General features: G+C 36.0%; 1 long non-coding RNA gene across 1 annotated transcript in view; it reads right to left on the reverse strand.

The window, feature by feature from the left end:
• Positions 1-5,487: 5,487 nt before the first annotated feature.
• LOC127472311 (uncharacterized) overlaps positions 5,488-25,418 on the reverse strand; it is a 34,651-nt gene continuing 14,720 nt past the window's right edge. The window contains exons 2-4 of the long non-coding RNA XR_007904956.1: positions 16,078-16,321; positions 10,768-10,990; positions 5,488-6,245 (exon numbers count right to left, since the gene is read on the reverse strand). This is a non-coding gene — a long non-coding RNA (uncharacterized LOC127472311). The remainder of the gene's footprint in view (positions 6,246-10,767; positions 10,991-16,077; positions 16,322-25,418) is intronic.

The following is a 25,418-nucleotide window of genomic DNA, read 5'->3' on the forward strand; positions in this document are numbered from 1 at the left end:
GCTTTATTCATTGTTGTTTTTTTGCACTGATTCTTCTCCTCTTTCACGTAGTCTCTTTGGTACCTGCCTCCCTAACAAAGGTTAGCCATGCTGCATCATGAATGGCATTGCAATTTTCTGAAAAAGCACCACCAGAAAAATCTTCAGAGTGCAGTGTGGAACATAAGATGTCATTTTGCCACAGTCTAGGGTTAAATATCAGAGATCTGTTATACCACATCTAAAGAGGTTCAGGGCATCAGAATGATCTTTATAATGAACAAAGTACTGCTTAAACTAATTCAAAGAAACAATAAAGTGACAGCATCTTACAACTCTGCTTTTGCAAAGCCTACAAGCCTGGATTTTGTCCTGAGGCTTTCAAGCTCAGTTACTGAAACACAAAGAATCACTTGCTCATCTCTTTCCAGACATTATTTGTAGACAGCAATTTTCACTTTATTTCAAGAATGAAAATATTCTTTGAAATGTATAGATGATCTGTATTTGAAGTTATCGAGGAGCACTTTTATACTATTGTAATAGGAACATTATTACGTCTTTATGAAATATGGAAATCACTCATAACTGCTGTGAATATTTTATGGTCTTTGAAGAAGAAAACTTTCTGCAATATCCTTTTTCTTTATTTCTATACTTTCACTCTTCAGCAGGCCAAGACCAAATAGAGGATAACCTATTGCTGTTGGAAGACTAGGTCTACATCCATACTAGCACGTAATTTAGCAAAACTGAAGAAGATCACTAGATTGGAGCACCTGGGTTTGGAAGACTAGCAGCCAATCTGTATGTTGTTTCGGGACTTTACCATGGATTAGATTTAATTGGGTTCTCTAAGCCAAGTATCCTCTCCATACACATAGTATGATGCTGACGAGTCACTAGTTCAACATTTTATGTAGTCCCTTGGGGATCATATTTGGTATATGCCTGCTGCGGAGCTAAGATTTAGTTTCCTCAAAAAGGAACCTAACCAGAAGGTGCAAAACCATTCTGTTTATACAGCCAGTGCACAGTAACTGAGGATGCTAAACCTGGAGAAGTTCTCTGAAATGAAATGATAATGTAGATGCAGCTAATTTTGACTGCACAGTACAATTTTACTGGCATTTGAAAAGACACAACAGATCTGGTAGTCCTATCAATACCAGATATTTAAAATACATGAAAAACAAGACTCAAAAAAGAGATAGCATTAAAATATGCTGATAAGCAAGTATAGAACTGCCTTACACAAATCAGAATCCCTATATGAGGTCTGAAAATACTATTTGTCTTCCTCAGGGGCATGGCAAAAGGAATATACAGAATCATTGATCATTGACTACCAGCAACAAGCAATGCATATTGTATATTTTATGTTATTGATTATTTCCTATTGGAGCTCCAACTATATAAAAATATCAGGTTTTGTTTGGGGATTTTTTTTTCTGATTTTGAAATCAGGTAGGGATATCTACTTGTTTGGATTAAATCAGAAGAACAGATTTACAAAGATAATTTAAGAAAAGTTGAAGAAAAAGCAAGTGAGGACTGTGATCTTAATATTCATAAACAACTTTGAAGCCTATGAATGGATTGTAAGGAACATTAAGCAGCCAGGTTTTGACATGCTGTCTTAATGTACTGATCTTGTTTTACAGTAAAAGACTTGACAAATGCTAGGGGGAAATTGTCTTCTCAACCACTATTACACAGTTACTGCATTTTGTAGAATTATAAGACATTCAAAGGACACAGGTTTCTATCTAATCTGTAGCTGAGAGAGACAAAATTCCCTAAGCTTCTGAGGATACAATACTCATCTAAGTTGGCAATGAGGACTATGCTTGTGAATGCACTATCACAATCTCTGACAAAAAAATTAATTTTATTGAGAGTTTTGCTGTGGGATTTTGAAGAGGAATCTCTAATAGCTATATTAATTTTTGCCATTAGAGGGAGCTGATTTATGACGCATTGAGAGTATATGAATGTGTTAAAAAGGATATAATATTTAAGAGTAGCCCAAAGTACCTTCTTTACAGCTCTTTATAGTATTATTAACTTTGATCAAAAATGTTAATGGCATTGTTAGAATTAGCATTACAATTAATTTCAAAGTTGCCAAATTTCTTTAGCTTCTCAGAAAGGGTGATTTTTGAAAACACACAAAATTTTTTTAGATGAAAGAACTTAAGAGAGCAAAAGAGCCCTTAAAGGCAGAACAAATGGAAATTTTCAAATAAAAGTATATGCACAGCAAACACCAAGGCAGACCAAACCATATTTCAAACTCATGACATATGAGATACAAAATACTGATACTCAGCAGCAGTCATGACTGCCTTCAATTTTGAAAAAGTCTTAGCAAAGGAGATGGCCAGCTTAATAAGTTTACCTTGCCTGATCCCCTGCCTACCATGGGAAATTTAAATAATTAAATGAAGAGATTAAAGATATTGTTGTCTAAGTCTGTGTAAAACAGAATTTTAATAAATATGTAAGAATCTTTGATTTCTGCATATAACAAAGAATTAAAAAACTTTGAAAATTAAAACATCAGGTTCTGTATATGGTAGCTATTATCCCAAAACTAAAATCACAAACAAGCCAAGTTAATCGGAGATCTCGCAAATACCGTATTAGTGATAAGAAGTTATCATAGATAATGGTCACTCATGATTAGAGGATTTTTTTTCATTCTATTTGTTGAATAAAAAATGGATGGAGTTATTGTTACTGAGGTCTATTAAGAACTCTATTCGATTCCCTAGGTATTAAGTCATACTTGAACTCTAATATATTGAATGCAAAAATGGAAAAAAAAAGCAAAAAAGGAAGCTCAGTATTTTTATTTATTTTTATATATCATTAATATTTTTTATAAATACTATTTATAGTATATACTATATATATGTGGACTATATAAATATGAAATATGTATGCTCAATTATTTTTATATATCAATTTTACGTATGTAGTGTATATTTAGGTGTGTATATGTATACAGATACGTACATACATTAATTTACATATATACTATATATATTCCTGGCAAGAAATAGGAAGGAAACAATACACATAGAGCTGGAATGGGAAGCTGTGTTCCTCTCTGTTGGATCTACTTAAAAAGGATTTGAAAATTTGCAAATTTAAAACAGAGAAAACAAAAATAGAAAAATTTAAAGGATAAGGAAAAGGAGGTTAAAGCAAGGTTTTAAGAATGAAAAACAAAGTGTAATAGAAAGGAAAATTTTAAAACACTTTGTTCTGATTTTGGCTGAGGTAGAGTTAATTTTCTTTACCATAGCTAGTATGGGGCTGAGTTTTGGATTTGTGCCGAACACAGTGATGGTAATGTAGAGATGTTTTTGTTATTGCTGAGCAGTGCTTACACAGAGTCAAGGCCTTTTCTGGTTTTCACACTGCCATGCTGGCAAGGAGTCTGGATGTGCATGGGAAGTGCACCCGGACAACCAGAACAGGTGACCCCAACTGATCAAAGGGATATTCCATACCATATGACATCCTGCTCAGTATATAAAGTGGGGGGAAGGAGAAGGAAGTGGGGCACGTTTGCAGTGATGGCATTTGTCTTCCCAAGTAACCATTACGTGTGATGGGGCCCTGCTCTCCTGAGGATGGCTGAACACCTGCCTGCCCATGGGAAGCAGTGAATTAGTTCCTTGTTTTGCTTTGTTTGCACACATGACTTTTACTTTCCCTATTAAACTGTCTTTATCTCAACCCAAGAGTTTTCTCGCTTTTACCCTTCCAATTCTCTCCCTGATCCTGCTGGCAAGGGATTGAGCGAGCAACTGTGTGGTACTTGGTCAATGGCTGGGGTTAAACCATGATACACTTACAAAGAAATTTAAGGCAATGAAAAAATTATAATTCCAAAGAAACAAAGTGATTAAGAAGCATCTTGAAAGAAAAGAGATTGACACTTCTGGATTCCATCATGATGAGCTTAATGAAGCACCCGACTGTGGTATGGAAAAGAATCAGTTTACACTTACAAAAGGAGAGAGAAATCTAGCAAATTTTGAGAGACTGAACGGAATGAAGGAACTTTGAAAATGAGAACCCTGTAAAAAAGGAGAGAAGGAAAAGCAAACAAAGAAGAAGATGGAAAACTGTCGGTAACCTGTGCCTATGTGAGACAGTAAACCTGTAGTGGTGAATAGCAGAAACAGGGAGCAAAGGCCAAAAATACAAGGGAGTAATGCTGAGGGAATAGCTGAATTTTGATATACTGCTGAAATATCAAAGTAACTGGAAAATCATTTGACTTGACATTACTCTTCAATAGCAGATTAAGCCTATAAATGAAAGTATATGTCATACAGTATAATCTATACATAAAATTGCTAATATAAATGCATACTATTGTGAAAATAAATTTCCCTAAATATATAAATTAATAAATATAAATATATACAAATAATAAATACACAAACAAATACCTATATAAGTACAGTGAACTAGGATGTACTGTAGTTTTGACAGCTGTTTCCGCAAGTCTTTTTCATTTTCAGAAAAAGGAACCTCAGGAAAATTACTATCTCATTCCAATTTCTATTTCTATAATGTTTACAGTACATCTACTATTGGTGCTAAATTATTCATTTAAGGATCATGAAAAGTTTCATGGCTGTAGAGTAATTTAACACCTTTTAAATGTTTACCCACAGAAACCTGGTAGTGTGCACCCAGATGGATTCACTGTCTGTGAGGAGTTTTCATGTTAATAACATCATTTACAGAGCACCTGCACTCTCCACGTGTTCATACCCGAGAGCACCCAGGCTCTTAAGATCTCTTTCCCACTCCAGAGTAATAACTGTGGATGTCTCCAGATGTTGCAGCAGCAGATTTGTTCATTACAATGACCAGTTGGAAACAGAAATTCTAGTTTGGGGTTGAGGGGTGAAATTTACTTCATCATTTGTTCTCCTTCTGCATGTACTGAAACCCTGAAACACTCAAGTTTGTGGGATGAGGGTGAAGGAACAGCCAATAGCTATTCCTTTAAATGGGTGAGGTAGGTCGTCAAGCTGAGATCAGGATCCCTGAATTTTCCTGGCAACCAGTAGTTGCTCTTTCCACACAGAGACTTCACTGAAGTAGGGCCCATCTGGAAGACTGAATGGGTGCGAAAGAGAGGCAAGAAAAGGAGGTAAAAAGGTGCATGATAGAGAATAGGAAACTAGTAAGACATCTGATGTGGATAGGAAAACATACTAGAAAATACAACATGGAGTTATAAGGAACTACGGTGAACAGGAAAAGCACATTCCTTAAAGTATATAGAAGTAACTACAACAATTAAAAATCCCATGTAATTTTATTTACTAATACTAAACCCAAATCTGATTCTCTATTAGCATGTGAAACTGAGATTTTTTTTTCTAGTCTTCAGGAACTCATTGAGTATTATGCACACTGAATGAATATGAATGAGTGACTGGAGGGCAAACCTCACCTTTTCTGAACCTGTCTTATCTACGAGTCATATAGATAATTTAGAAGTTTGCATCTACCTCAAAAATCACGTAATTGCAAAACTTTTCAGAAGAATTTCCCCATGAATAGTCTTATATTTTTAAGCCTCCCTGTAACATCTCCAGTTTTAGTAAGAAATTATTTACATTTCTGAAATAGAAAAAATGTTTTGCAAGTATTAGTCTTCAGGCAGCCATTTTCAGATTTGTAAATTTAAGTTGGGATAGTGATGAAGCCGACTCTTCGCTAGAGGTTTCTCAGAGAAGGCTCGGCCACGCAGTCCTCCTTCAGCAGGAGGAGAGAGCAGCCAAGTTTCTTCTCTGGATTCCAGGGCAAAAAGACCTTTATTTGAAGTTCCCGTGGCTTATATGGGTTTGGGGGGAGGGCTAGAAGGAGGAACGTGATTGGGCCAAGGTCTGGGGGAAAGGGAGTGGCTTGAGGGCTCTACTGACCAATGAGGGATACAGGAGGACCAAGGTCCCGTCACAGGCTCAGGATTGGGGGAACAGCCAATCCTGTTCGAGCAGAGGCAGGGCTGTGTTTGGGGAGGGGAGACAACATGGCTTCTCATGGGAGGGGGCTGCGCGGATGGGGGAAGGTACATGACTCAGGGGAAAGCCCGTACAATAAAAACGCAAGTAGTTGTTGTTTTTCTGCTGTACTTGATCCCAGGCTGTCACTGTGATGGACTCGTTTCTAGAGCTCTTCTTTCCAGGTTTCGTAATCCTGGTGTTCACCCACAGTTATTTACATTTCTGAAACAGAAAAAAGGTTTTGCAAGTTTTAGCTTTCAAGCAGCCATGTTCAGATTTGTAAATTTAAGTTGGGATAGTGTGGGAGGAAAGCTTAATATGGCACAAATTGTATATGTTCACCACATTTAAATATTTGCTGTTCTTTTCACATCAATAGAAACAACAACTAACTCATTATATGTGCTGTGCAACTTAGTAGGACAGGTTCAGGGAAGTTAAGAGACATGATGGATTTAACAAAACAAGTAGTGGCAGAAAAACACACGAAAATAATGTCACAAGCCATTTCTACATGTAGCCCATGATCATGTCACCAACAGTAGCTAGTTGTAAATAGATACAAATTAATAAAAATAGGACTAGAATAAGAACAACATCCTTCCCTTTTATACTATAGCTGCACAATTGCTTACAAGTCATCAGGGAAGAGACCATCTCAAAAGCCTACCTTGTATAGATAACTTTTACTTTTTAGCCTGGCAGGGATGGTGAGACCTTAAGTTATATAGGTCTCCAGATCTGCCTTAAAACTCTTGTTTGTGTCCTTCATACCATCTTTCAATTTTTAGTTACAAAAAAGACTTTGAAAGGAAAGTTACAAAGTTACAAGCCCCTTATAGTAACTGCCATTTCATCCCTCTGTTCATTATTGGATTAATTCCATATCTTCCTGATGATTCATCAGGATATATTAGGATTTATTCTAATTGTTTATTGCATCAATAAGTTTCATAATCTGTTCTACAGTCACTTCAATTTCAGATAAATCTTTCGACAACTCTCATAAAAAAGTAGGTTTCAGCGTCGGAATTTTCCTAGCTTTTGCTACTATGAGCAAATTACAACTGTAGAGAATAAGAGAAATTTATGCAGTCACACGGGATGTTATCAGATAACTTAGTTCCATTTGAGATGGTCACCACAGATATCACATGAAAATGCAGATCAAATGAAGCCGTGCTCATCTCAATGGAAAGTAAAACTCCTCAGCTTAAGCCAAGGTTCAGTGGTCCTGAGGGCAATGTAATTGAAACACTTGCAAGAATGTACTCTTTTTATTCTGTAATGAAAAAGTATTTTTTGAGAGTTCCCATTAAGAAGTAAATTTCAGCTCTTAAGCCAGATATTTTTATCTAATTATTTGTTTTCTATTTCCTTTACCAATCTTATTTCAATATTACATGCATGTTTTACAACAACATGCAGTTGTCTTTATCTTACTCTGTGTCTCTACTTCAGCCAAAGAGCTGGTCATAATGCTGAGTCTCGCTGCATACTGGTTATCCTCTCTCTCCATCTCAAAATCACTTTCAAAAGTGCCATTTTTCTTGGTTGAAATCCCTTGGATTACACCTTACTGCTGACCCTGTGGATTTATCTTTGATGCTGATGTATTTCAAATACTCTCAGAACCTAGGTGCTACAAATTTACTTTCTCTAGCTCTATTTTCAATTCTTTTAAATTAGAAAAAAAACCACAATCATGTTTCTGAGGACATGGCATTTCTTTCAGAATATCTTGTAGCTCTACTCTGTTGATGTTGTCTTCTTTTTGATTTAGTGTCTTATTCTTCCCTTCCCACTTTTCCAATTGGAAAGGCAATAGCTTCCTCTTTGATGAGGTCAGAATATGGTCATCCCTTTACTCATAATTTGCATCTCTTGAAAGTCTTTCAACCTAAAGGTTTCTGTTTAGGGAAATCTCCCATTTTCTGCCGGTCCTGTGCTCACAGCCCTCTCCTACCTTCGAATGCTGACAGCTGGTAGCATCTCTGGAGCCTCCTTCTCACATCTGCCTCTGGTTGGGACTTCACCTCAGCTACCACTTCTGCTCTTAGGCCATGAGGTTGTTTACCACACATGGGAGAACTGTTAGGTGGTAATTCAAGTAGGAGCAAAGATTGTGCGATGTGCTGGGATTGAGGCTTGTATTAATGACTTGAAAATTAAGTGAAAATATCAGCACTTCTTGGAATACCATGAGACTCAGTATGTTAACTTTTACTTTTTTTCCCCATTAGAATTATTTTTCTCATATCATAACCATTTTGTAATCAATTTTTAATTGTTATCAAATTTTTACTTTTATTCATTTTTAATATGGGACATAATTATCCTTTCTATGGAAGACATGAGAGTCTGTGTCAAACAGCTGGGAGAAAATTTACAATCCATATTCAATCCTGTTCTTTTTTCTCTGTTTAATGCTACATTTATTTATATGATTCTTTGATTTAACATTACATTGCTTCCTTTTATTTGAAAATGGAGGATTCTGCTTTGTATTTTTTATCTTTCTATCTGCAATCAGTCAAGTGAAATGACTAGACAGAACTTAAAATTATCACTATTTAAAAAATGGCTTTATATGCCCAAACCAGTTTCCACATTCAATAAATGGGAATACTTTGACCTCTAGATCTACAGTAGAGAAAGGTATATATCATTTAGAATTTAGAAAAACTAAAGAAATGGTTTTAATAGGCAGCAAGATAGAGAATTTAGGAGTTATGAAGTACAGAGAAGTGTCTCTTAAATGAGGTCCATGACTCAAAGGCAAATATTTAAGCAGAGGAATGCATTTAATTAACAAAGAGAGGACAGAAAGGAGACCTACTTACAGTGTCTCACTTCTGAGGAAGAAACAGCTTCCTAAATTAAATACTGTCTGGCTTCTGTTTTTAAGGAACAAAAAGAACAAATTGCTGAAATCTGATGCTAGAGAAATTCAGGGACTTTTTTCAGGAAAAAAAAAAGAAAGCTTCTATTAGAACTATTAGAACAACCTTCAATAAATTTTGTTTCTTCATCTCTTCAGTTTGGCTGCTCCTCTGAAAGTTTATTTTGGTCAAGTAAAAACAAATTCTTGGGTTCTAAAATATCTTGTGAAATTTAAAAAGTCTAAGATATACAAATCCAGACTGGTTGATCTAATGAACACTTCTAGTCTTAATCTCTCTGCATGTGCGATAGTAACATTGGAACAAGAATGTGGCAGGAAAGAGGGAAAATGTAAACCAGCCTGCCTTCCTACTTAGCTGGCCTTGAAGCTTAATCATGAGGAAAATTTAGCTGGTTCCATGCAGGCCCTGGACTCATGTAAGAGTGCAGTCAAGGGATGGCCACGAGCACACCATGAAAGACAAAGGATTTGGCTCAGTGGAAGTTAGTGGAAAGTCTTGCCCACACTTCCCCTCTCAGTTACACAGCACCTGATCTCTTTCCCACCTCCTGGCAGTGGATTCACAGTTTTGGCACTGACATTCAACTTTCTAGTACAATTGCTTTGTTTCTCTGATGAATTTTAGAATGCTTACACTTCAAGCAAGTTTTCCTTGTCTAAGGACTTTGTACTGCTCAGTCCTTCCTTTGCCAAGTCAGCCTTGCTTGACAAGTCAAATGAGATAAAACAATCTTTCTTTTCTCTCCTTCCCAGCAGATCAGTTTCTCTCCCTTTTCATTCCTTCTTGTCCTCTGTGTGGGATTAAACCTCTTTCGGCACAGAGTTTTGTGACACGACACAGAGCATGTGAAAACTGCAACCACCCAGACACACATCTGGTTGCAGTTTAAGTCACCCAGGAATTACGTTGGATCCAGTACTACTACTTTACGTAATAAAACTTAAAATGTGAACTTAAATTTGCTTATCAGTAAAAAAGAAATTCTCAGGAGCTACTTCATTCACAACAGAAATTGAAGGGTACATTAACCTGTCTGTATTCTACACGACTGAATGTAAGTTCTGTAATGCAAACTAGGGTAATGGACTCTCATATTTGGAGCATTTGAGCAAAAAGAGAAATATCGCATTCTGAGTCCACCTTTCTAATATGTGAGACTAGGTTTTCTGATAACACCAACTCAAATTCTGAGTCAAAATTCCTTCTTTCTATCCTATTTTAACATATTCAATCATTTTTGCTATTACTGAAAACCTTAGGAACTGATTCGTAGCTTTCTTACAGAAAGCCTCTTTGTAGTACCATTATAAGAACTTCAGAAGATATTTAGCAAGTATAAATATTGTGATCTGTTTACTGTCATTTTAGACATGAAGGTTTTTCCCGCATGACTAGATGAATCACAATAATTTTTATTTTAAAATGTATTCCTTTCGTTCATACATTTGTTAACCAAATATTTAGTGTAGCATAGCTTTTAGAGTTCTTTTTTTTTTACTTGTGTATATTCTTTTTCAACTTCCTCTGCCTAAGAGAATTTCAAAGAAATTCTTTGAATCTTTTTACATACCATAAATCCTATTTCCTTATGATCATTTAATTGCCCTAAGAAAATATTTGCTGACTATATCTGAGGTTAGACAGCCTGTAACTCCTTGACATCTATCATTTTTATAATACCTGCATTTCTCAATGGTTACACTTAATATCAGATATTATTTTATCTTGGACTATGCTTAGTATGCCACGTTTACTGAAGAATTTATCTTTGAATTAAAATCAGACTGTCTTATACATACAGTATAGCAGTATGGAAAAAAAGAATAAGAGGAAGATACCAAACAACAAAGTTGCTCTGATCTTCATCCTTTTGTGTGTTCCACAAAATTCCATCACTCAGTACTGTTGCCTAAAAGACCATGGACTAAAAGACTGAGGCATCAGTTCAGATGAGACCTTTCTCATAGTGCTGGACAGCAGAAGGATTCAAAGCTTCCATAGAAATCCATGTAAAACTTCATCTTGGAAAGCACTCCAAGTGCAGAATTTGTCACAGATGTTCTGTGGGAATACAAAAGCTTGTTATGATGTGATTAGTCATGTAAACTTGCAAGTATGCAGTCTTTGGTACACAGGAATATGTAAGAGTATTTTTAATATTCTGTTCTGAATATTGCTATGCAGCATTTAAAATCTTTATAAAGGGGACATGATTCTACAGACTAAAGTATCTCTACAATACAGAGAATAAATCATTAAATGGACTTAATTGGTCTGTGTACAAATGTAGCCTGCTTACAAATTTTTGGTTTGGTTTGCAGATGGGTTATGGATACTTACACTCAAATCTTGTATGTTTCTATGGCTGTTAAAATGTAGGTATCTTGGGCATAATGTATTCTCTTTATTCAAAACATCTGATTTAATTATCAACTGATGTGTCATTTATTTGAATAATTAACGTAACTTGAAACAAAGTGGAACACTCGTACCTTTCTTATTTCTTATCAGTGCTTGTATGGTAGTTCACCTGAGTCTGTCAGTGGGATGAAGTATCATCAGTAATAAACTTATAAATTAATTATATATAAACATCAAAATACTATAAATATTTATATATTTATATATAATATATTTATATAAATATAAATATTATAAATATAAGATATTATAAATATTAAACAGTAATGTTCTTCAAAAATACAGTGATGATCGATGATTACTCTTGTTCCCTCTTATTAGTCCTTACAAATACATGAGACCATTGTTAAGTTACCTCGGTTTTATTTTAAGATTTAAGGTTTGATTTAACATTATGTGAATAAATTGATTCACTTGATTTAATGTCCAAAAAATTTCTGGATATATGTTTCAATTTTAGACTGACTAACAAGAACCCCAGAGATGATGCAGAAAGTCTGAAGCAATGACTTCTAATCTCTTCAGAAGACTGAACTCCTAATTTCCAAAATCTCAAAATAAGAGCCATCCAGCATGTTCTTGCCTTTAAACAAGTAGATACTCACATTGTGCAATATAATTTTAAATTATTGTATTTTTTCTTGTAGTCTCAGCTTGTCAGATCTGCTGCTTAATTTCTGTTACATTTCTCTTGGGACTCCAGCACTGTAAATACAATACTCACAGAAGTGTTTTTGACTACAGAATACTCAGATCTGCAGATTTTTCTTCATAGAATTAGTATTTTAGTCTTGTATTAACTTCTTCTGTTTCAAATGTATGTCAGCATTTTTAAGATGGTAGGTACAAAACCGTGTGCCATATCTGCACGGGACCTCTCAGGAGAGGATTGTTCTGCTGCAAGATGTCTTACCCAGGAATGCTTCTTCCCAGATCACATTTTGTCCTATCAAAGCTCACATCTCCTTATTTGAGCTCTAAGGTACTTTACTTTAAGCTATTCTTTCACAGACTATTTCTTACAACAGACGGGTGCCAACTGTTATTGTCCTCCCCTTTGGCCCCCTTCCATGGGAACTGCTATCCAATGCTTAAAATTAAGTATGAGGTATAAATGCTCTACATTCTTTTTATTTTATATTATTGCCCAAATACATAGACATTAATATTATTTTTTAAGGATGCTCCCACAGTAGTAAAATAATTGTCACAATTTGCAAATAAAAAAGATACTTTCCCTAACTAACACTTTAGTTTGGAATTTCTGTGTACCCAGGGATTTAGTTTTTTTAAGACCCAAGAATAAAATATAACAGTTATTTTTGGTTTTTACCAGATTGTTAAGGAACAAGTTAAGTAAGATTTAAGCAAACAATAGCAGTGAAACTCCCTACAAGAGTTGCACCTCATCATAACTATGTACACTGGTATTTGTCTTTAACGTAGTCCAAAAATTTGAAATTCCATACCTTAAAAAAATGGGTACATAATCCATCCTTGCTGCAGAACAAAAGATAAGCTTTATATTTAAAAATAACAGATACTTATGACTTTTTATTTCTTGATATAATTACTCCTATAACATGGAAATCAGAATGTTACTTTCGGCTCTGTATCTCCTTTTAGGACAAGGCAGAAAAAACATCTAAAGCTTTCATTTTATACAGATATGAAATGAGAAAAGGAATTAGGAAGTCCTTTTTGTATAAAATATGCAGTTTAATTTATTATTCTGTAACTGAAATTATAGCAACTTTAACATGTTTTTCTAATGTGTATGCAAATTACTCAAATTCATGCTCTAAAGCCTGAGCATTTAAATGTATGTCATTTAAATGTACCCATGAGATATACCACTGACATTTTACTGTCATAATGTAATATCATATTTTATGCCATAGTCTGAGTACTAAAAGGTAAGATGACCTCCATTAAAAATCTCCTCTTGATTCTTGATCTATTTTTGATTGTAAGAGAACAGTTTTCCCATACTTATTTGAATTTTCAATGTCATATTCCTTCTGTAAAATATCCCTTTCTCCTCAAAGCCAAGATCTTGGCAATAGACATATAAAATATGCACCCAAACTAGAAATACTTTAGCATATTTCAGGCTGTTTTATCTGAACTCACCATTTACCCCTGCCACCAGCATTCTTTGAAAGCTCATTGTAACCACCTTCTGAGTTTTTTGAAATTATTTTAATCTCTTACGGGCAAATTTTACTATTCTTTTTCTTTCTTCAATATATACATCTTGCGTTTGGTGCACAGGTTATTCACATCTACAGAAAACTTCTTTTTGTTGTGAAACTACACAACTACATATAACAACTAATTAGTTACATTGCTGCAAGCAGTCTATAGTAAAACTCTTCACTGTACTGACAGAGAAGTTGATGTACTGTACCCTCTGTCATTATCTGTCAGTATTCTTCATGCTGTTTTTGACTTGGGAGAAAAAATCTCTGAAGAAATACAATTGCATGTTAGTATGTGTGCACATGCACCTGAATGTGTAGGAGGCTCTTTTGTCCATAAACCAAGTCTTACATTAAAGACAGAACAATTTTAAGAAAAATGTTTCAGATAATGTGTTAAAGTGTTCTGTACATGTAATACTATTCAGCATTTTCCTTGGAGCTGCAGCTACTATACTGAATAGATAGATTGACTGTTGTAAACTCAAATGATGTGAAGTGCTAGATTTGATCTGTTTGCACTTGTAAACAGTTTCACTGATTTACAGTAACTTGTTTCCAGCAAAGGAAAACTAAAAATATAGTATTTGATTTTATGAGAGAATTCTTAATTTGCAGCAGCCTACTGAAGAGTAATTGTTAGAGACTTAAAGTATATTTAACAAACTTTTTTTTCCTAAGATATAAAGCAATGGTTTGAGTTGTCATAGACAATCAAACAGAATAAAATCATATTTTTTATTCTATATTTGTCAAAATATTTTTATCTGCTTTAAAAAGAGACTGAGTCTCTCAACTTACCTAGTCATGTTTCAAGCTCAAGACAATATTCCAGTTTCTTATCTCCACTGGTATTTCTCACTTTTTTGTAAATTTTGTCAAAATAACCCCATGTAAAACAACATCTGTGTTATTAAAGTTCAGTTTCCTGGTTAACCTTGACTTGATCTCAAAGGATTCCTTTTATTTTCTTTTTACAAAGCAGGTAAGAAAACAAGGCATCACAAGGAGTGTTCTCCCCATGTAGTCATCAAATGTACTGCAAATTGTATATGATTAATAGCTTCTCATTTGCCTGGAGTTGTGCAAAGCATTTGACACTATTCTGCACAAGGTCCTTGTCTCTAAACTGGAGAGACATGGATTTGGCAGGCGGACCACTCAGTGGATAGGGATTAGCTGGATGGTTGCACTCAAAGAGTTGTGATCAACAGCTTGGTGTCCAAGTATAGACCAGTGACAAGTGGTATTGTCAGGGCTCAGTATTGGGACTGGCACTGCTTCACATCTTTGTCAGAGACATGGACAGTGGGACTGAGTGCACCCTCAGCAAGTTTGCCAACAACATCAACCTGTGTGTGATAGTTGAAACACTGGAGGGAAGGAATGCTGTCCAGAGGGACCTGAACAGCCTTGAAAGGTGGGCCCATGTGTACTTCATGAAGTTCAACAAGACCAACTGTAACATCGTGCACCTGGATCAGGGCAATCCAAACACAAAGACAGACTGGGCAGAGAACAGATTGAGAGCTTCCCTGAAGAGAAGGACTGAGGAGTGCTGGTGGATGAGAAGCCTGGCATGACCTAGCAATGTGTACTTGCAGCCCAGAAAGCCACCTGTGTCCCAGGTTACTTCAAAGAAAGTGTGTCCAGAAGGTTGAGGGAGGTGATTCTCCATCTCTACTCTGCCCTGGTGAGACCCCATGTGGAGTTGGGGTCCCCAACATAAAGAAGGACATGGACATGCTGGAGTGACAGAGAGATGCTTAGAGCACTGGAACACCTCTCCCATGAAGACACAGTGAAGAAGTTTGGATTGTTCAACCTGAGAAGAGAAGGCTCCGGTGAGACTTTAGAGCAGCCTTTCGCTACTTAAAGGGGGTAGACAAAAAAGCCAGAGAGGGACTTTTTACAAGGGGATATATTGACTGGACGAAGGGGAATGTCTTTAAACTGAGAAAGGGTAGATTTAGATTAGATATTGGGAAGATATTCTTCACTGTGAGGGTGGTGAGGTTTCACCTGGAGCAGATTTAACCAGGGAAGTTGTGGGTGGTGCAACTCTGGAAGTGTTCAAGACCAGGTTTGGAGGGAGCCCTGGGAAGTCTTATCTAGTAGGTGTCAATGCCAATGACAGTGGTGTTGAAAATAGATGATCTTTAAAGTCCATTCCAACCCAAACCATTCTATGATTCTAGGAACTTGGACAATGGAAAAGCCATAGTAAAGATGTTTTCTCTTCTTGGGGATATAAAAAAAATCATACTGATGTAGATTTGAAAATGTAATCTTCTGCAAATAACACTGATTAAATTATTGAGTCTTGTCTAAAATCAGTCTGTAAAATTTATGTGCTCCTGGCTGATGGCAGACCTAAAGCTTGCACTTAAATAGTGCTTGAACAAGGGCTACAGTCCTAATTTTGGGCTCCCAATACACTCAGACCTTTTTAAATGTTGAGGTGTCAGTCTGGATTAAATAATTTTTCGCCCACAGGCTTTCCATCACTGTCTTTGGCAAACAGACCTGCCCTTGCTTCATTTTCCTTTCCATGTGGCTAGGTGCCCACCAGCTCCAAGCCAAACCCACTGTGGTCCTAGCAGAGATTATGGTATTTAGCTTCGGCACACTGCCTTCAGATCAGGACTGTCATTCATTTATTTACCATAAAGTCCAGGAGGAGCAAGCACGGGTCAATCTTCAAAGACCATGCTGATACAGTGGAAGCTTCAAGGCAGTCTAAGCCTCTGCAAAGGGCTTTACTCCCAGTCTGTAAGAGAAAGAGAAATTTGAAGGAGAAAAATTATGAGGATAACAGTGCTCAGTTGAGACTGAGTACCTATTGTCTGCCTTTGCTTATGCATGGATGCATGTACATATTTTGCAGTGGAACATGAGCACTGAGTTTTGAAAGCAGCTCATCCTGTCCCTCTGGAATATAAAATACTTAAATATTGTGCTTGTTTTATTGTTAAGCTCTCAGGCCTGATGTTTAAAAGTACTTGTTGCTACTATATTGTTGCATTTCAGTAGTCAAGATGCATTCCTGAGGGGACCACCCAACTGAACTTAAATGCTATAAATAATGGTGTTCAGTAGATTTCATCAAGAACTTTTTTAAAAGCAACAGCATGACATCTGCTACAAAGCTTTCTGGGAATATCTAATACTTCACTGAATCACAGAATCTAGTAGGTTGGAAAAGACCTCTGAGATCATCAAGTCCAACCTATAAACAAATTCCACCTTGTCACTAACCTCAAGTTCTACAGAGTCAAGAGACTCCCTAATACACTGACCCACCCCTCCACCTCTCCTACCTTGCCTGTCCCTTCTGAAGAGCATGTAGCCATCTATTGAAGCACTCCAGTCATGTGAGTCATCCCACCACGTTTCCATGATGGCAATTATGTCATAGCTTTCCTGGTGTACAATGGCTTCCTCTTGTTTGTTACCCATACTGTGTCCATTAATGTACATGCACCTCAGCTGGGCTGCTAATTTCACCCCTAACTCTGGCTTACTACCCGTAGGCTCATCTCTGGAGAGCCTGGTTTCATCCCCTTCCCCCTTCAAACCTAGTTTAAAGCCTGCTTAATCACTCCTGTCAACTCATGGACTAGAATCCTTTTGCCCTTGGTAGGCAGATGAAGCCCATCTGTCTCCAGCAGGCCTGGTGCCATAAAAATTGCTCCATGATCAAAAAACCCCCAAAATTCCACAGAAGGCTCCAGACCTTAAGCCATTTATCAATAATATGTGTTTTCCTGTTCCTTTCATCATTCATCCCCGCTACTGAAGGAATTCAGCAAAACACCACCTGTGCTCCTGTCCCACCAACCAAATGACCCAGAGCCTTGAAGTCCTTTTTAATTACCCTGGTACCCCTCTTATCATCCTCATCACTGCCAACCTGGACAACCAGCAGTGGGTAATAATCAGAAGGCTGAATTAGTTCAGAGAGTCTCCTGGTAATATCCCTTACTGGGGCTCCAGGGAGGAAGCAGACTCACACACTAGAGCAGTTTAAATCTCCAGCTACTGTCTGGAGATGGTCCTGGCTACCCCCCTTCCCCTCCTAATTGTCTGTTAAGAGCTTCCAGATCCAGGCTGGGGTTGCTGTTCTGGGATCCTTGGGAACCTCCCTGTGCAGCTCAAACCCTGTGTTTACTTTGGTTGCTGCTGCCACCTCTGCTGTTGTTCTTGTCAACTTACAAGGCTATTTTTGCTATCTTATACTTTTATTGTGCTCTTGCAACCCCACTGCTTTTATTTTCAGTTGTTATAACTATATCAAATATAAGAAAGACAGAAGTGAAACCTAGTTCACATTACTCACACACAAGAGACCTTAACCTTCATTCAGCATACTGACTGGTGTATTCTGTTGTCAGTTACTACTAAATAATTAAAACAAATATAGTAAATACATAATATTTCCTTACCAAAATGCTAGAGAATACACTTTACAGTGCAGCATATTTGCTGGAATACAAAAGCCTGAATGGATGTAATGGTACCTGTTAAAATGGCTTGCTTACTCTATCAGTTTCAAATACAGATGGTTGTGGGAGTCTAACATGTACTCATGTTTGAAGGGGAAACTAATAATAATTTTATGAATTATAAGCATCTGCAACAGTAAAAAAGCCAATCCAGCTCTGATTTAAACAAAACTAGAGTGCATGTTTTCTCTGTCCTCCCCTTTGTCAAAGTGAAGGTCATGAAGCTAAACCCCTGCCTGCAAAAAAATGACTTGTGATATTAATGAAAGTAAAAGTCAGGGCCTTCGACAGTATGAATAGGCGAGTGTATTGTGTGACATTTATAACAGAGAATTGATTGTAAAGAAATAAATGGCTCCATAGAACCTACTCTCACAACTGTTTAGCATAATAACTACATAGTACAGGCCACTTCTGGCAAGCTAGACATGAACAAGGTAGTCTGCAAAACTTGAGGCAATGTAGAAGTATTAGCTCCATTCTTTACCTAGCTCTGATTTCCAAAGTTTTTCCAGTAGGGCTAATTAGTCCCTATTCTTTTACCTCCAGAATAAGCCAGTGTGATTCTCTCTGAGGCTGTGGTAGTGTGGACTTCTTGGGAAGGAAATCTCTTGGGTGACCTTGTGCCACTTATCTGCAGTTTTAAGAAGGCTTTACACTGTCAGACAGACTTCATGATTAGCCTGTGTTTACGCCTTACTTACTTTAAATTATTTGCTAATTATTCAAAATAAAGAGGAACATAAGTCAGTGAAGGCAAACACTTCTAAGTTAGAAAACATTGGTATTATAATACCCATATCCACCACAGTTCTGCCTTATTGCATGTCTCTTCTATGCATTGGAGTAAAATGGATCATGTAAATGTTGAAGTATTAATAACTCACAAATAATTTTTAGCAACCCATCACAGTCTATCAAACTGTTTTGCAACCACATTAGTGTTTTGGTTTTTAAGTATTTTTAGTGGCTTTTTTTCAATGGGGAAATGGGAATTATATAAAGAAAATTTGGTTTGTTTTTTTTTCAATCAAAATTTCAGAAGACATAATTATTTTTTTACTTAGGATCACATATTGGTTTGTACAACAATTTCTTCATTAAAAGTAAGCACATATGGCCATGAAAATAATAGTCAGTGTAGTGATATCTCTTACAATGAAGCAGTTTATTCAGTGAATTGAATCATGGAGCTAGCTGATGGAATGGCAAGTCATTTCAATTTAAGCAATTTGTCAAACTCTAGAACTATTTTTATTTTTTCATATTTTCTCTCCTGTTAATATTTATTGTTTAGTAGAGGTTAAAATTACACAAAAAAATGATTGCTTACAGCATATTTTCTGGTTTGGTAACATCTCCACTACTGCCACTGTCGGATTATTGCATTATTTGGTTTTGAACGCATTTTCTGTCATCTATTATCTGTTTTAAGATTGTCTCTCATTTAGTCTGACCTTGGATGCAGTCAAGTGACAAAAGAAATTAAATAAAGTGAAAAAGCTAGTGGAAGAAAGGGGAATAGGCAAAGAAGAAAATAAATAAACAAAACTCTTTTTTTCCCATTTCCTTTAAAAAAATGCTCCTCTATAATTTACAGCATCCACAAATGATCCTTCTGTAATTACTTATATCTTACTACTGATCATTTAAATAATCTACAACCAAGGTCAATTTTAACATGTAGCAAAACAATCTAAAGCTGTTAGTCATCAAATGATTATTTGTCCCTTAAAAAGAAATTCTGCGCTGCATGCAGGAAAAACTATGTTATTTTTTTTTCTGCTTCAGGCTGCTCCTTGTTTTCTTTAACAAAACAGCGCTTTAGAAGGTTGGAAACAAAAGGAAAACTGTAACATGCAATTTGCTGATAGTTACTTTAACTTTGTTCTTACTCTAATTGCACATTACATGTTACTTTTTGTGGCATAAAAAGGTAATTAAGCCTATTTCTGAGATAGCTGCAACAACATGCTGGGTAAAGGACTCAGGAGAAAGAAAATGCAGGAACAAGACTGCCTAGAAAATGAGATGTAAGGTAGAGAGACTTGGTCATCTGCCCTCTGGAAAAGAGGTTTCTTAGGTGAGCAGCCTAAGACATAAAGACATAAAGGGATGTTGGCCAGTATGTTAGCCTGGGTACAGGAACCATTGCTTATACCAAGTGCTAGGAAGTACCAGAAAACATATATTTCAATACGTCTGTTGGGCAGCTGTCAACACCAGCCATGCATCAATCAGTAAAGTGATTCAGTTATCTGTGGGTCTTTCGGTGGTTTTCTGAAAGGCAAATGGATGCTTTATTTTCAGTATTATTACATAAAGCTTTCAGACATTGTACATATGTGCTGGTTTAAAGGTAAACCAGCAGGGGAAATGAACTCAACTGAAAAGAGAGATTGTAAGTCAGAATAACAATTTAATAAAATAATACAATAAATACAATTATACAGACAAACAAGTGGTTTTAACCCACAAAACCCAAATGTATAACCCAGCACCCTGGGGCATGAACAGAGTGGTGTTCTTTGGGCCTCAAGTCCAAAGTAAAAGGAAAGGGAAAACCTGTTGCAGTCTGGTTGAAAAGTGGTGGTTGCAGTCCAGTCGAGAGTGGTGGTCTGGGGTCTGGTCGAGAGCGGTGGTTTGCAGTTTGGTTGAGAGCAGTGAGCTGCAGTCTTCCTCTGGATCCCACGAGCGGTTAAAAAAGTCCCAAGACTCCAAGATTATATGTCCTCCAGTTCAGGCAGGGATGCTCAGTACCTCCCTCAGGGTGGGGAGGTCCTTAATGGGTGTGAGGACAAAAGCAACACCTAGTTTATAGCCTGAGGAGTCAGGCTCCATGTGTAAATGGTTCATTGATAACAGTTTCTGGGAAATGACATGGAAGGCTATAGAATACACAGTTTTGGGTTACACCCATCCAGTGATAAACTGGTCCCAGTTGTTCTAACTAGGACAACATATTTGAAACATATGAAATGTACCATTACAGAAAGCAAATTCTATCCTGTCTGAAATTAATTTTTTTTAATAAATAATTTAACTCTGTGTTTTAAAAATTTACTGAATCATTTTTAGAAAGAGGGAGCAAATTACTGCAATTGAGCTGTCCTCCATTTCTGTATGCCCTTGTAGATACCACAATGCTTCAGTAATCACAAAAATAAACATTGCTCTACCTACTTCACTGTAAGGAAATTCTGGAAACCTCTGACAGGTTATCTGGTACATAACAAATGAAACAAGAGGCATAAAGCCAGGTGCTTGAGACTAGAAAATTCTTACATATAGCACTTTTTGCATTAGGTACTGTATGGAAGAGTTTAATTAAACATTACCTACTTTGAAAAACAGAACACAGCTTCATTTTCACTATCCTGCTTTTTGGCAGTGTTTCATGTTATTACCATTCAAATCTCAAGGTAATATACATGTGAAGCATTATATTCTTGACATGCAATTACTGTGCTATAAGTAACAAAAAAAATTGGCTTTCTCACTGTTGAAATAATAATACAGAACAACACTCAGCACTTCCGACTGAAAAAAACAATCACTGCATTCTGTTATTTCCAGACAGGACAAGTGCTACATTTTAGAAAGTGAAATTACTTGGTGCTTTATATACCATGTTATCAAGTTTAATAGACGTCAGTGTTTGAAGGTAAGTGATAAAACATTACTATTGCTACATTATGACAATGACTCTGAGAAAATAAAACTTTATTGACAAAAGTTTGAGAACTCTGGACCTGCATTAGATTTCCTTAACAAAAACACCAAAACCTACACTTGATTCATCTGCAAATTTGCCTGAGTGCACTTGCAACAATTGATACATGAAGTTTAGCTCGGCAAGGACTACTAGTGCATGAGTCTGTTAACATACAGTGAAAAAAACAATAGTATATAGTATAATATAATATAATATAGTATAATATAGTATAATCGTGTAATACCTGACATCCATCTCTAGGAAACATGAATTCACACTAGAGCTATATGAAGAGGGATTAGTTCAGACAGAATCACACAGAATATGCTGAGTTGGAAGGGACCCACAAGGATCATCAAGTCCAACTCTTTGACATGCACAGAGCCATCCCCAAGAGTCACGCCGTATGCTTGAGAGTATTGTCCAAATGCTTCTTGAATTCTGTCAGGCTTCATGCTGTGACCACTTCCCTGAGAAGCCTGTTCCAGTACATTTGTTTTGATGAATTAGAGGATGGGCAATCACCAACCATATGAAGTTCAACAGGGGAAAGCACTGGATTTTGCACCTGGGATGGGGCAACCCTGGATGTTCCTCCACACTGACATGTCTTAAAAAAAACCAAAACCACAACAAAAAAACCCAAAATGAACATAAAAAACAGCGAAGGAGAAAATTATATTTTTTCTGTCAGTCAGTTTGAGCTGTATGACTTAACTACCTAAGATAGTCAGCCCAGGCTAGTCTTTTCTCTTTACAGGAATGAAAACAAGAAAGTTCATTTACATGTGTTTTGTAAGAAGATGATGTGGTGGCTGAGTTTAGGACTGAAGTATTTTAACTCTTCACCTAGCTATCATTTAGTATGTCTAAGTTCTCCTTCTAGTAGATGCACTCTGAATGTATCTAAAGAATTGAAATAATGGAGACAGCAGCAGTAAATTCATTACAGAAAAAAACCCACCACCAAACCTCTAAACATGAAAACTTTATTATTATCAGCGTGATGTTCCAGTTTTATTTTAGATTAAGTTTGAGAAAAAATTGAAAAAGTTACAAATATTCTAGAGTATGCAGATAAAATCATCCAGAATTTTTTGCTCTTGAGTAAAACTCCTTGTATCTACAGAACTGATGTGTTTGTCTCTCTCTTATCAAGAATAGGGAAAGCTGATTTTTTTTTTTTTGAGGGAGGAAGGGGATGTAGAGAGATCTTAATTTTTAAAATATATAATCTTGACTTTGAGTGGACATTTATGTCTCTAACTCTAGTATAATAGGCACATTCAGGAAGAGAGAAGGAAATGGTCCGTCTCAGCACCCACAAAAGGTGTTTTATGCACATAGAGCTTTGATACTGGAGGAGAATAAGCTGGGCAAGGTTCTTTTTCTGCCTTATTTTTTAAATTTTTTATTAAATTTTAAAAATGCTTGCAGCTATTTTGGAGAATGAAAAATTTGATTGTTGTATATGCTATAACTACAATGAGCTTCTCATATGTTGCATAAATCCCCTAACTATGACTTCTATGATATATTAAATCTTACATTATTTTTCTTGGAACATACATTTCTATTGCCATATATACACTCCCATTATCTTTTTGTGGGTAGGCATGTACTTTGTTATGTTGATATAACTTAAAGAAAGGTCCATTTGAGATTTTGGCAATTGCAAGTACAGATAGATCTTAGCTATACTTATGTATTTTCAAATACAAGTAAGTCTGAGAAATAAATGCCTCCAAGACTATGACAGCTCCTGATGTAAATCACTGTGCAAGATATAAGTCATAAACCATGTGAAATACTGAGTTGTCTGACCTTTTTACTGCTAGGATGTTAATAACCTTTCATCTTTAGTATAATTTGTCTGAAATATTTATCTTCCTGTTTTCATTGGATAATGTTTGCAGCCCTAAACGTTTTTGTTTGTTTGTTTGTTTTGGTTTTGGTTTATTTTTGTTTTATTTTGGGGGGGGATTGTTTTATTTTTTTTGTTTTATTTTTTGGGTTTTTTTAATGATACATTGTCAGTGGAAGGATTGTTTCTCTGATGGCAAAGATAGAGAAAGTGGACCGTGAACATAGTAAGACTGCACCTTGTGGACTTTAGTGACACTGGGAAGTAAAATTTACTCTGATGGTGTTTTATCCCTTTGCAAGAGGAAAATATATTCTGAAACTGGTAGCATTCAACATAATGCTACATAGCAACATAATTCAAAAGGTATGTTTTCATTAATGCAATGATTTTACTCCAAACTGCTAGAGTACTAGTGCAATTAGAAAGAACTGGCTGAAAAATCTGTATATGAATTGAAGTCATGGTTTCAAAATATGGTAGCTGGATTGGTCTGGTTTCAAGTCCAGGACAGTAGAAAACTTGGAATAGCAATAATACTGAAACATCAGTAATTCAGGTTGGGATTTCTGTCTGTGAGAGCAAAAATGGTGACTTTTCATTGTGTATGACTCGTCTAAGGAAATAAATATTAATACAAAGCCAAAAAATGCTGAAGTCAAGCACTTGAGGACAACCAGAATTTCTGTTATAAATGGAACTACTTTAATGAAAACTTAAAGAACATACATGTGTCTTGGTTGATCAAAGAGCATCTTTGAGACACAGGAGTCAGATGAGAAAGACATTGGCCAAGGCAAAACAGATGCATGCAATAAAACATACATTTTCATGGGGTAGAACTATGTGGATTTGGAAAAAGAAAAAACATACCTTTGTAACAGGTGTTCAGTCTCTAAATAGAAGACTAAAATATTTTTATTTTGGTTTTCCCAGCAAAATTAAGATCAAAGGGAAAGATGACAGTCTAAAGATATATGTTCTTTAAAAATATAGTGTTAAGCATTAGAGTAGGGGAAGTACTATTTAAATTCAGACATAAACTTTACACAGAAAAAATTATTATAATTTGGCAAAGAGTATGTATGGAAAGATAATATTAGCTGCTACAAAGTAGTCAGGAAATTTCTAAGACAGTTTAAATTGTTATAAATATTATCAGACACATGAACTGGACTGAGTTAAGAGTCATTATTTTCATTAAATACTATCCTTATATAGTCTAAGGGTATAGAAAAATAGATCTGACTATTCAGGGTGTCTCTTTCAAGTATTAAGAAAATCTTGGACCACTGAAGTTACCTGTTCTATTTGACAAACACATGATATAACTCACTTTATATGTTTATGAAATCTGTGTTGGAATAATGAATAAAGCCAGCAGAAACACACATAACTTCTTGTAATTGGGTTTTAGGTTTAGTTCAAGGTTATTTTGATGACATCCACATTGGCAACTCTTTAGCTCACACTCATTATATTAAAGACATCATGGTTTGAGACTGAAAAATGGATCTCCTGTGATCTTCTTTTGCTGATTAATACTCTACCTTTATTGACAGCTATAAAGGCATATGAGCTGCTTTGTAATCAAAAATTCAGACTGAATGAGTGAGTGATAATGTGATTATAAAAACTGCCTTATTTAAGAATATAGTAATTTCTTTATTTCCAGGGTGGAAAGAAAAGTGTTTAGCCTGTGACCACAGACATTATAATATTTTTGAGTTTAAAAGAACTGTGCTGTCAAGTTTTGTTTTTTTGTTTGTTTGTTTGTTTTTTC

Source organism: Manacus candei, unplaced genomic scaffold (genome assembly GCF_025592945.1).
Source record: "Manacus candei isolate 608988 ecotype Guabito, Panama unplaced genomic scaffold, ASM2559294v1 h1tg000028l, whole genome shotgun sequence".
Taxonomy (NCBI): domain Eukaryota; kingdom Metazoa; phylum Chordata; class Aves; order Passeriformes; family Pipridae; genus Manacus; species Manacus candei.